The 13,625-nt window shown below is 42.1% G+C and overlaps 1 protein-coding gene across 2 annotated transcripts in view; it reads right to left on the reverse strand.

Moving 5' to 3' along the window:
• Positions 1 to 13,625, reverse strand: part of THADA (THADA armadillo repeat containing) — a 345,314-nt gene that overhangs the window by 283,164 nt on the left and 48,525 nt on the right. The gene's annotated exons all lie outside the window — the stretch shown is intronic.

The following is a 13,625-nucleotide window of genomic DNA, read 5'->3' on the forward strand; positions in this document are numbered from 1 at the left end:
GCAGTATTGCAAAGCTTTTTTAATGCTAGGTCTCTTTAAAGAGTTTAAAATAAAACACAAAATTATTTTAAACATGAAATACACAAAAATATGCAGCTAGTGAAGAGAGCAAAAAACAAGGGTACAATTCATTACCAGTACTTTGACTTGTTTGTCAAGTATCTAAACTGCACTCTTGCCATGAAGTATTTTTCCTCTGCAGTTATACAATCTGGCATTCCCTATAAAACACTCCCACACGGCAAACAGCCCTAAAAATAAATACTTTGTCAAAATTACAGGAACAGCCTTAAGCAAAGGACTTTTGGGCAAGAGCAGAACCTCAAACTTACTTGAATCCCAGGTGCTGTGCAAACAAAATTAAACAAAATATAATTTAGTCATCCAGGATAAAACCTACTACTTAACCATTATATAGCCTTTCCAAATGTGGCTTTCATAGTTAAAATTAGTTTTTCCATTAATGCCATTTTATATCATTATTAAAAGCAGCTAAAATGTTTGCCTTGACACAGCCTGTAGCAAATGATCATCAGTTATGGTTAATACAACTGCAATTATATTAACCCTATAGGATTTGCTGTTGCCAAAACACAAGTCCTAATTACTCTCCCATTTCAGTAGCTGGGTGGCCTCCTGCTAGCTCCAATTGACTACCTGGGTGGTTGAAATAAGAAGTCTAAAGTTCAGAGAGAAGACAGGAGATTGGAGAGAAGGGGGTCCAGGAGGAAGAATAGGAAAGGGAGAGCTTTCACCTTCTCTCTTATTTCTTCTCCACCCCCAACATCATGCTTCCTTTGTTTAAGTGTTAAAAATATACCAGATTTCTACTGTCACTGCTGTCCCCACTCCATTTCCATCTAGTTAGGTTCTTGTCGACCCCATCACTGTAGTATCTGACAACCACCTAAATATTTAAGAACACAAACAATCTCTCTGTCTTCCTCCCTCCCAGCAAAGAGACAGAAAACCAACAACTGGGAAAGGAAGAAAAGGGAAGGCGTACCATGTAGTTAGGTCCTCTACATTTTGTAAGAGCCACTTAAAGGAAGGAAGCCTGGATACCCAATCCTTCCCTAGGAATGGGCAGCACCATGGATTCTAAACATTGCTTCTCCTTCCTCCTCCCTTTTCACAACTCTGTTTCAAGCAGGTAGTGCATCTCTGAACTACCATCCTGATAGCCACCTCAAAAGGGTCAGAGAAACATGGCTTCAAAGAGAGTGAATCACACAACACTACAGGATCCTAACCCCACAACCAAGGCAGCCAGTTGAGACTTCTTCTTCTGGCCCTTTTACAACATAAAGGTCACTTGTCTCTTTTTATTTACATAGCCTATTGTTGACCTTCCTCAGATAATTTAAGAGGTGGGCTGGCTTTCCATCCTTTTGAATATTTGGATGTGACCTCTTTCCAGGGTTTTGACCAACCCAGCAATTCTGGTGGTTACCTCAGACTGTGGTTCCAGTTCAACTATACTATACTACTACAGTTATTACTGTATTAATTGTAAATACTAGCACTACTGGTCTTATCTCCTTAATTAAAATATGGTTTAAACTTCTTGTTTTAGCAATTCAAAGGAGACTGCTTAAGTCTTCAGTATGTTACCTCAGTATTAAAACAAACATCCTATGATAACATTCACTGTGATACAAAAGAGAAAAAAGCAAAATATTAGGAAATATTTAAAAGCTGCTATGCTGCATATTGTAAGGTTATTACATTTTATTTTTAAATAGAATTTTTTGCCTTAAGGGCTAGTAGAAAGAGGAAAAATATACTAAAATATAGACCAAGACATTTCAAATTCTGATGTTGCCACAAGTAATTTCTATCCTGTTCAATCACCCACCAAAACCCAAGATTTTTATGAAAGCAAAGTGTTACTGCTCTAAAGTAAAAAAAATTAGAAACTATTCACTTTGAAATGGAGGAGACTACTCCTTTATACTTGGCAGCTGCACCCCTTATGGTCTAGCAGGCAGATTATTCTTATTACTAAGCAGGTGGCCCTGAAATTTAAGAATAATGAAGCTTTACAATGTAAAAATGGTGTTCATAAATGTGTTATTTTTCAAGTTAAGAATTCTAATCTGTATCAAACGGACATATTAATTATTTTTGCCAGAACAGTAATTAAACTCTGTAATTAAAACACCACTCTAATTTGATATGTAAGTGACTTCAACTGCAGTTTAATGAGAGGTTTTTGTAGTTTTTTTGATATACCTTTCTTTCTTCCACTTAAAACAATTTCATGTATAGCCATAACAGCTATTCTAATCAGTTTCACTGAATCGAATAAACCTGACACACAAACTGCCAAAAACCAGGAAATCCAAAGTTAACGTTGAGCCTTCCTAGGCTGTACCCTCCTCACCATCCAAAAATTATTGTGTATTAAGGATGAAAGGTCAACCTTGGATTTCCTGAATTTTTGTGTCTTAAACTTCATATAATTAGAAGTATTCTCTATGTGAGTATATCTAAATTCAAAGATTAAATCAATCCTGCTTGCCCAGGGGAAACGCCTTTCACCCGTTTGCTTTCCTAGTAGTCCTGCTGTAGTTTTCCTTTTGTACTGGATGCTATTATTATTCTTTAATTAACATCCGTAGTGTGCTTGGTGCTTTACAAATCAATAAGAAGACAAGGACCTCCCCTCAGAAGTTTATTACAATCTAAGATGAACTTACCCCAGAAAATATGCACTTCATAAGAGGGATGCTCTATTAATTAAGAGCTGGTACAACAATTTTACATTGCCATCCTGACCCCTCTCTTTATAATCGCGGCATAAAAGAAGTGGATTTCTCAAGCAATGTAACAACCCACAAGGAGCTGCTACAAGCCAGCACAAATCAGAGCAGTTCTGGAGTCACCTCAAGTTGCACTGCAGACTTGGTAGGACCCAGAAATAGGGAGGTGCAAAAAAGATATAGAGCCACCACTGCCACTACCTCTTTCCCTGCACCCAAAAATGGAATGGAGCTGAAATGAAGAATGGAGCATCTAACCCACAGTGGTAAAGTTTCACAGGTGAATAACGTATTTAGGGGCCCCAGTGTTCTTTTTAAACCAAGTACTTTTATAATTATCTACACTACAGTGTCTGAATATGTACGTGTTTGGCATGCTATAGAAATCATGGTTAGGATTCTTTTTAAAATGGTGGGCAGAGACTTGGTGATTATTTTAAATAAGAAATTAGTTTCAAAGCCTAAAAAGGTTGAAGGTACCCATCTTAAAAGTTCAAGTACAGAAAGTCATGCATGTAACTACCATTTATAAGTGAGGATTTCACTTTACACTGAAAAACTTTACAAGTTATGGTAAAAATGTCAGGGCATGACTAGGTGGTTTATAAAATGGTAATTTGGACTACGTGAAAAAACCAAAAGAGGAGAAAGGCAGAAATTCAGCAGCCTAAGCAACAATCTGGAGATAACAAACATGCTATTTCAACAAACAAAGCCACAAAGGAAATGGACATAGATTCCTAATGGGCAAACAAAGAACATGATAGACATATTTGTGAATCAGAGATGGAAATCAAGTGCGTGGTAGTGCAGGTATTTTGCAGCCAAGGTTGGATCAGATCATAAATTAGTGCTGGTATCAATGAGCTGGAGATAGAGAACAATCAACCAAGTACCAAGAACAAAGATCTAGGAAATGGACAAACTGAAAGAGTTAAATATCAGAAATGAACATAAAGAAGCCATGCAGAAAAAATATCACATCTCTGGTGAAAGAAGAAATGAACGCTGAAGAGATACAGAACACTGTAAAACACAGGATTACAAAAGCTGTTGAACAAATGTTGGGCCCCAAGGCCAAAACAAAGAAACTAAGGTGATGGATAAAGTGCTGGTGCTGAGTGACAAGCATAGGAAGCCAAGAGAGAATAAAAAGGAGGGCAAAAATCTGAGAGCAGAGTACAACAATCTGACCAGAAAAATAAAACAGAAAGCAAAGAGAGACAAAAACCAACTGGATAAGTGAACAACATAAAGAAGCAGAGGAATACGCAAAGAGAAATGTTAGACAGGTTGTATCACAAGGTAAGAGAAATGAATGGGATACATGAGTTAAGGAGAGCAGCAGTGAAAGGCAAGCATGGACAAATAACTGAGGACAAGCAGGCAAAGAATAAAAATGGAAAGAATATTTTGAAGAACTGTGCAATGTGCAGAAAACAATATATGAAACAGTCCTGGAGAAGCTTCCCAAACAAACAAGGGAGGGCAGATGCCAGAATTCTGAGAAGTAATAAAGATCTTGATAGAAAGTTTGAAAACGAAAAAGACACCAGGAAATGACATCATAACTGCAGAGCTGCTGCAAGCAGGTGAGGACACTCAGCAAAGGCAATAAACAAGCCCTTCAACAAGAATTACAAACGACAGAAAATGCCAAGTGAATGGGGCAAAGTGGTAATAATACCAATCCATATAAAAAAGGCAGTAAGAGCAAGTGCTAAGAACTACAGAGCAATGATCTTATTAAGTGTACTGGGAAAAACATTCAAGACATGGCAGAGGAGAATGGAGAGGTATGTGGCAGCAGCACTTGCAGAGGAACAGGTTGGATTTTGACCAGGATGAAGTACAACAGATCCATTATTTGTGATAAGACAGATACTGGAGAAATACACAGAACAGAACCAAACCTGTTACAACAACTTTATAGACTTCAAATAGATTTTTGATAGTATTGGACAGAATAAATTATTAAAAAGTTGATAATGTATGGCATCCCAATAAATTGATCAAGATAGAAAGCATTTACAGTAAGTCGAGGAGTGCAGTGACAGTTGACATGAAGCTGACTGAATGGTTCAGGACGACGATAGGAGTGAGACAAGGATGCATGCTATCACCAGATTTGTTCAATTTGGTACTGAAAGCAGTAATGACTAGCACTGAGAGATGAAATGGGAGGAGTCACATGATATGGTGGGACTGTGCATAACCTCAGATTAGCAGACAACATTGACCTCACAGCGTTGACCAAGGGGGATTTACAGAGAATAACTGACAAGGTAGACAGAGAAAGCAGAAAATTCAGATTGACAAGCAGCACAAAGACAAAAGTTATAGCAACTGGAAGACAAGAGAAAGAGGTAAAGATTACACTCCGAGACAAAGAGCTAAAACAAGTGTGTACCTTGGAGGACTAGTATTGCAGCATGGGAATTGTGAAGACAACATAAATAGCAGAATTGGACTAGCCACTACTGCATTTGGAAAATGCTACAAGATCGGAATGCTGGAGTATGAAAGGATGATTTTGACTGCGGAAATGAACTAGGTAAGGGAGATACAGAGAGTTTCAAAAGTGCAGAAAATAATACATCAAGAGCTAAGAAAGCAGCAAGAACAAGAAATCTCACTAAAACAGAAGATTCAAACAAGACAACTGTGATAGTTTGGACACAAGAATGGACTTGGAAAGGATCACACATATGGCAATACATACCAAAGTGCAAGGAACTAGAACACCAAGGATACACTGAATAGACACAGTAAAGAATGACACAGAACAAAAAGATTTAAAGATGAATTAAGCTGTGAAGCTGGTACAAGACAGAAGGTGGACAGACTTCATTCAGCCCCATCAAGCTGATGTGCAGGAATCAAAGAATAAAGCTGTGTAACAAAAGAAAGAAAATTTTTAGATCTAAAATATAAAATTGATGGTGGGGGTGAACATATTGGGCTTGATTCCCCACTTTGTCCAAGCTCTATTCAAGTGCAGTAGAGAGAGAGGACTTTCAAGGAGCCAATGTAGAGCTCCCAGATTCCTTAGCTGCTTAGCCTTAGTGCAAGTTAAAACTGCACTGGAATAGTTTTAACTTATTCCACAAACAAAGTTTCTCAGGTACTGTAAGCCAATGGAGAAATGGACATTAAAAATCTTTGCTCCACCACACTCCCTCCCCCTACATTTGCCACACCCTAGGAAAAAACCTTACAGTAACTGGAGTTCTTCAAGGTGTGTGGTCTCAAAGGGTATTCACTGTGGGTAGCTATACAATCATTGCTGCCCTATCCATCTTGATTTTCCCAAGGATGAGAGGTGGCAGGGGAATGGGAGGGAAAATGTACATCAGCGCATCTAACCACTTCACCAGGAAGGCTTCCCCTCTGGAGCTGAGATCCTGGGCAGTTCTACAGCAATAGACGGGGCACTTATGGGTTGTAATGAGGTCCCAGGATGGGAAGCCACCAATGAAAGATGTATTGCATTATAGAAAGGTGGAGTTCCCACTCATGATCCCTGCTCAAATGCCTGCTAAGGCTGTCCACTAAGGAGTCCATTACTCCCAGAATATATACTGCTGAGAGGGTAATCTGATTCTGGATGCACCTATTCCAGAGCTGGACCACCTCCTTGCAAAGTGGTGCTGATCTTTCTCTCCCTGTTTATTCATATAATAGATAGTGGTCATGTTGTTCAATCTGACCTGGACATGTGTGGACAAAATAAGGGGCAGGAACATCTTACACGTTAGTGTATTATCCAGAGCTTGAGAAAATTGATATGCAGTTCGGATTCCTGCAGGGTCTAGGAACCATATGCTGGCTGGTCATTTAGGTGCTCTCCCTATCCCAACAGGGAGGCATCCGTAATGAGCGTCTTTGTTGGAGATGCAGGGACCAAGGGAACACTAATGCAGGCCTTCTTTTTGATCTCTCACCAGGTGAGTGATGCCAGGGCATTCTGGGGAAGGGAGACCAATTTGTTCAGAGAATTCCTGCTGGAGCATAAATCATCCACAATCAGTCGTGAAGGCACTATAGGTGCAGCCTTGTAAATGGGATTATGTAGGTGCACACAGCCAGATGGCCTACCAGGACCAGGCAGGACCGGACTGACATCTGAGAATGGAATCTAAACTGTGTGACAAGGCATCGCAAGGCAGTCCTGAGATAAGTAAGCCCTTTCCTTAATTGAGTTCAGATTTGTGCCAATAAATTCTATAACTCGGGAGGGGGGGGGGGGGGGGGGGGGGGGGGGGGGGAGAAGGAGAGAGATATCTAGTCTCTTGGCATCCTTATCCAAAGGGGTGGACTTCGGCTGGTGCGGCCTGTTTCATTCTACGACCACCTAGCCTACTAAGAAATAGGGATTGGGGTGGGATAAAAGAAGGTTACTTACTGTAAAGCCCCGCATCCCCTCTGCTATGGGCTCGATGCCTATCAGTAAAAAGAAACTGAGGGGGAGTCGACCCACTCAGCCACATAAGACCTTCAACATACCACATGGGCAATGCAAGGCATGCACACGGGTCGACAGACACTGCTCTGAACAGTTTTGACTGCGGCGTACGACGTGCATGTACACCCACATCTGGAATCCAGATGGGACCACACATCTCGAAGAACCATCAGTTGCAGTAAGTAACCTCCCTTTCTTCTTCGAGTGCTGGTCCCTATTCCAGATTCCAGACGTGGGTAACGTAGCAAGCAGTAACCAGTGTGGAAGTGGGCTGCTTGTGCTCAGTAGATGTGAGAGCATTTGTAGGACTGCGTGGTTTACTGATGTATCCGTTGAGGATGAGCTGGCTACAGCACAACGTCCAGTGAATGTGTGAATAGAGGCCCAGGTTGCAGCCTTGCAAATGTCTTGCCATGGGATGTTTGCGAGGAAGGCAGACGTAGCGGCCTGTGTCCTTGTGGAGTGAGCTCTGATGCTCGGTGGCAGCAGAACTTGGCAAAGGTGTAACACTCCATGATACAGTGGGAGATCCATTTAGAGATGCACTAGGAAGAGGGCACGTGGAGGGGCCCCAGCAGTGCTCCACAACCGCGACCAAGAGTCTTGGTGAGGCTTGGAAAGTGAGGGTACAATGAAGGCAGAAGGCTAGCGCACGACAGATATCAAGGGAGTGCAGAGTGTGCTCTCTGTTGGAGAAATGTGGTTTAGGGTAAAAGATGGGTTCAGGTGGAAGGGTGAAACCACCTTGGGAAGAAACTTGGGGTGGAGTCATAGGGAGACTGTCCTTGTTGAATACCGTGAAAGGAGGGTCTGCCATCATGGCCGTCAGTTTGCTGACTCGCTGGGCTGAGGTGATGGCCAAGTACAGGTATGTAAGTGGGCAACTGGCCAGGGGGGTTTGTAAGAGCTGAAAGGACTAGGTTGAGGTCCCATACTGGGGTGGAAGAGAATTTGTTCAGTAGGCCCCATAGGAATCGAGTAGAGGGGGGTGGCTAAATATGGAAGTCCCATCTACTCATGGAAGGAAGACGCTAATAGCTGTCAAGTGCACTCTTATGGAGGAATGGGCGAGGCCTGAGATGTAAAGGTGGAATAGCTAATCCATGTTGATTGTTAGGGATACGTTTGATATGGCGTGGTGGTTGTTGGAGGCCCATTTCGTGAATTGCCTCCAGTTGGGCTTCGGTAGGAAGCTCGAGTCGCAGGACGTCGACCATGTGTAAGTACGTCCCGTACAGGTATGGAGCACATATCTATTCGCAAGCCCCCTCCAAATACCAGGTTGCAAGGTGGGGAGGTTGCAGGTTGGGATGTTGGATCTGGTCCTGTTGCTGGCTGAGTAGGTTCAATGGGGGGGAAGAGGGATTGGAGGGTGGGCTGAGAGGTGGAGGAGGTCTGTGAACCAATACTGATGGGGCCAGGATGGGGCTATGAGTATTAGTGTCGTTTGGTCCCATTTTGTTTTGCAAAGAACTTGTGGAATGAGCAGAATGGTGTAACGGAGGTCCGGCGTCCATGGGAAGAGAAAGGCGTCTCCTTGTGATCCCCGGAATTGAAGGCCAGTGGATGAATATACCTTATGATTCTCTGGCCTATCCCCTGTTCTTTCTGGCTGTAAGTCCTCTCGTCTTCTATTCTCCCTTGCAATCCTCTGCAATCCATCCTTTATCCTACTTGAGCTCTTATTAGGTGGTATCTGCATTGGCTCATCCACTCTTTGTATAGGACTAGCTGCTCTTCTCTTCTTCCTTGCTCTCCCACCTTCAGTTACCACCTGCTATGTGCTCCTTCTTCATTTTCCAACTCTGCAAACCTGTTCCTGAGCTTTATTTCTCCTTCACTAGCCCATCTTTTCCTCTGCCTGTTTCTCGCAGTCACATTTAGGGACTAATAACAAGAATTTTTGCTATAAGCTGGGAACACATCAGTTGTAAGTGACAGAGGAGAAGAACCTGGGCGTATTGGTTGATCACAGGATGACTATGAGCTGCCAATGTGATGCGGCCATGAAAAAAGCTAATGCAGTCCTAGGATGCATCAGGAGAGGTATTTCCAGTAGAGATAGGGAGGTGTTAGTACTGTTATACAAGGCACTGGTGAGACCTCATCTGGAATATTGTGTGCAGTGCTGGTCCCCCTATTTAAGAAAGATTAATTCAAACTGGAACAGGTGCAGTGAAGGACTATTAAGATGATCCGAGGAATGGAAAACCAGCCTTATGAGAGGAGACTCAAAGAGCTTGGCTTGTTTAGCCTAACCAAAAGAAAATTGAGGGGAGATATGATTGCTCTCTATACATTCATCAGAGGGATAAATACCAGGGAGGGAGAGAAATTATTTAAGTCCAGCGCCAACGTGGACACAAGAACAAATGGATATAAACGGCCCGTCAGGAAGTTTAGACTTAAAATTACACAAGGTTTCTAACCATCAGAGGAGTGAAGTTCTGGAATAGCCTTCCAAAGGGTGCAGTGGGGGCAAAAACCTAGGGAAGCAAGTAATTAGACTTCAAGACTGAGCTTGATAAGTTTATGGAGGGGAGGTATGATGGAACAATCTAATTTGGCAATTAACTGATCTTTGACTACTAGCATGAATATGCCCAATGGCCTGTGATGTGATGTTAGATGGGGTGGGTTCTGAGTTACTACAAAGAATTCTTTTTTTGGGTGTCTGGCTGGTGAATCTTGCCCACATGCTCAGGGTTTAGCTGACTGCCATATTTAGGGTCGGGAAGGTATTTTCCTCCAGGGCAGATTGGCAGAGGTCCTGGGGGCTTTGTGCCTTCCTCTGTAGCATGGGGCATGGGTCACTTGCTGATGGATTCTCTGTACCTTGAAGTCTTTAAACCATTATTTGAGGGCTTCAATAACTCAGTCATAGGTTAGGGGTTTATTACAGGAGTTGGTGGTGAGGTTCTGTGGCCTGCGTTGTGCAAGAGGTCAGACTAGATGATCATATTGGTCCCTTCTGACCTTCAAGTCTATGAGTCTATGGCCCTGCGGCGATAAGAAGAAACTGAGGGGGTGTCAACCCACGCAGCCACCTAAGACCTTGGAAGTACCACATGGACAATGTGAGGCGTGCATGTGAATTGATGGACATTGCTCTTAACAGTTCCAACTCCAGCACATGGCACATATGCACACCCACGTCTGGAATCCACGTTGGGTCCATCACTCGAAGAACAAACATTCTACCCATTGAAGGGAACAAAGTACTACTTCTTAGCCCTCTCCAGAATCGTGGCACACGTGGCAGGTGTGCACCAAATTCGTTAACGAGCTCCAGTATGGCCTTGTTAATAGGGAGCACCACTTTCAAAGAAGCTGTAATCTAGAGAATATCCACTAACTCCTGGATTGTAAAAGGAGGTGAAGAGCTTATACATTTCCATCAACTTCAGGGTTGGCAGAGTAAAGGTGAGAGTTAGCGGGGCACATTGGAGCATTGCTGAAAGACGGCAAAGTTAAGTTTGGATGAGCAACCTTAACTCTGCATTTCCTGGTTTTCAGATATTTGTGTTTTGCTCAACTCAACATTCTGCAAAGGGATGAAACACGATGAAACACAACCAAAAAACCCTCAGCTCCTACATTAATGTAGTTTTTTGCCACTGAATGTCCTTGTTTTTTGAACAAGAGATATGTTGTTGGTAGGCATTAGTATTCATTTAGGCACTTGAACATACATATCCCACAATTAGCATTCTGGCCAGCTGTCCCCAAAATTACAAAAAGAAGTTCTGTTCCAAAATATTGACAGTTTTATGTTTAAGAAAAAGATCTTCTGACCCCTGTCCAATAGCTGGACCCCATATCCGAGAAACACTGTTGTGTCAGAGTTTGTAATGTTTCTGTGTCATACCGAATATATTTTCTAGTCCACCGTGACCCCTCCCAATTTCCCCGATTAATGTTTTTTCAACATTCATTAATAGCTTTCATGCAGTGTTGGGGTGCACTGGCAGAGTTGTGGAAAACAAAGGTTGGCATGTGATGTGGTTGGTGTGCGCTGGAAGACCTGTATAATGCAGGAAGGTGGGAGAGCACTGGGGCTGCTGGGTGATCGGAGTGCACTGGCAGAACTGTGGGACGCAGGGTAGTTGAATTTCACCAGTAGAGCTGTTGGGTGCAGAGTGGTGGGAGTGCAGGAAGGTTGGGATACATCAGAAGAGCTGCTTTGTTGAATGCCAGGCCTCCCTCACCTCAGGGGACCCAAAAAGAGGTTGGATGCAATCGTCCAACCCAATTTATCCCCTCCTCATAAGCATCCTCACTCTGCTACAGCCCAAATCCCTCTCTCCATTTCCCCACTCAGCAGTCACACATCTAATTTTTTTCCCAAAATTGAAATTTGATTACATCCCTCTGCAAAATGAATTGCAACCCATGGCTCACACACTGTACAACCTTCAGCCTGTCAGTCCAAAACTCATTTTGTTTTAGGTGAAGGCTTGTGATTACCTTATCCTACGATATGTTAATTGAAGGATGAGTTCACAGCCATCAAAAGGTCTGAGATTCCTCCAGTCATTAGTACCTCACAGTTTAACAGTACACACGGCATCAGAAAAAAAAAAAATCAGTGGAACTAAAAAGATGTACACTAGACATCCCTCATCCCTTTTGTTTCATCCCATCCTCTACTCTTTGCCCATTGTGATCTATTTAAAGCAGAGTTTATTAAAATCATATACATTTTGGAGCATAGGCTGTGCCTCTGTATCGTAAGCTGGCACATATAAGAAATACCAAGTACAAACGTGCAGGTCTATTCCCATCCAGATGGGCTTCACTTCACTGACGGGATAATATAGATGAGTTACTGTTCGAGAAAGCTGTCTAGCTGGATGGAAGCCCACCAAGACATGGACTAGTTGCCCATGATGGTGGATAATTCCTGCCCACACAGGAGAGGTACAAAGATAGAAAGGTGTATTTTCTGAACTAAGAATGTAGCTGGAAAGTTACATAAGAATTAGTATTCAGAGTTTAAGGCTGACTAGATCACAGAGACAGCAGCACACCTTTAGGTTGACCATGAAGATTTGTCTGATGTGTCAGAGGCATGCCTGTACCTTAGTCCACAATCTCCAAAAAGAGAATTCCATAAAAGATTGGTTTCTTGCTGCAAAGCCAAAGTGCCCCAGAGGACTGAGTGTCCCACAGTGATTAATTTCCTGTCTTGTTATACAGGCATGTATGTTGGATTTGGATTTAGATTTAGTTCTGCCACAGTCTCAACTACCTGAACATATTGTTTTCTCTATATATCAACTGTGGTTATATTTAAATCACCCATTTGGTATTTCAAAAACTGGCATAGTGGTACTAATTCTCTGATAAGCAGAAAAAACTAACCACATTACTATAAGTAGGATGACAACTTCATGCTGTTGAAAAACTTGCATTTCAATTACCTTAAAGGCCCCATAAACTGCTACCTCAGAATCCAGTGGCTGTGTCTACACTAGCCTCCTTTCTGTAAAAATTCCCACCAGCACAGCTAAACATGGTACAGCTCTAACATAAAAGGTTATATAAGAAAGTAAATAGTAGCTCTTATGAATCTGCCTAACACTTAGACCCCTTGCCTGAAGTCAAGGGAAGAAATCTTGACTCCAGTGAAGACAATGGCAAAACTCCCTTTGACTTCAACAGGGATAGGATTTAACACAGTAAGTCTAAAGAAAATGTGTAGGCTTTAGTCCACTTTCCTATCCATTAGGGGAGATTTTGCATTTTGGTTTATCTCATTAACAACTCAGTACTATACCCACCCCATTCCCCCAGGTCACAAAGCAGCATTGCAAACACTTCTTTGATACCTATTTTATGAAATTATTCTCTGCGCACTTAATGGAAAACCCACCCATGCCTAGAGTCAGAGGCAGTTCAGTTGGTTTAGTTCTCATAGGACAGTTTAAAAATAAAATGACAGGGAAAATAATTATTTTCAGGCAATTCTTCAACTGTCAGAATAAGCAGTTCATCCAATGAAAAGTAATGAGAATTTCCTGGAAAATATAAAAGGTGTTTTTGTTGAATAAAGCAAGTTTACCACTCATTCTCAGATTTTAAAAACTGCAGAATCCATGGGTTTCATTCCAATTGTGCCATTAGCTCCTATTAATCTCAGTATAGCAGTACAGAAATTAAGACAAGGGTATAATGTTTGTTATGTTTTTCTTTTAAGAACAGCCATTTAACTCTTACCATTCCAATTCAAATGCCTGAATACAACTAAAATAAACCAGCCCATGCAGTCATCCATCATGCAACTAAATCCAAATGGTGGACATCTGTGCTCACACAAACCCTCATTAAACGGAGCGCCACAAAGGTGCAGTGAGCTGCTTGCAGTCACCTGCAGAATCAGGATCACAGTGTGT

Source organism: Emydura macquarii, unplaced genomic scaffold, assembly GCF_026122565.2.
Source record: "Emydura macquarii macquarii isolate MOO-44397 ecotype Brisbane River unplaced genomic scaffold, CSIRO-AGI_Emac_v2 contig_2676, whole genome shotgun sequence".
Taxonomy (NCBI): Eukaryota; Metazoa; Chordata; order Testudines; family Chelidae; genus Emydura; species Emydura macquarii.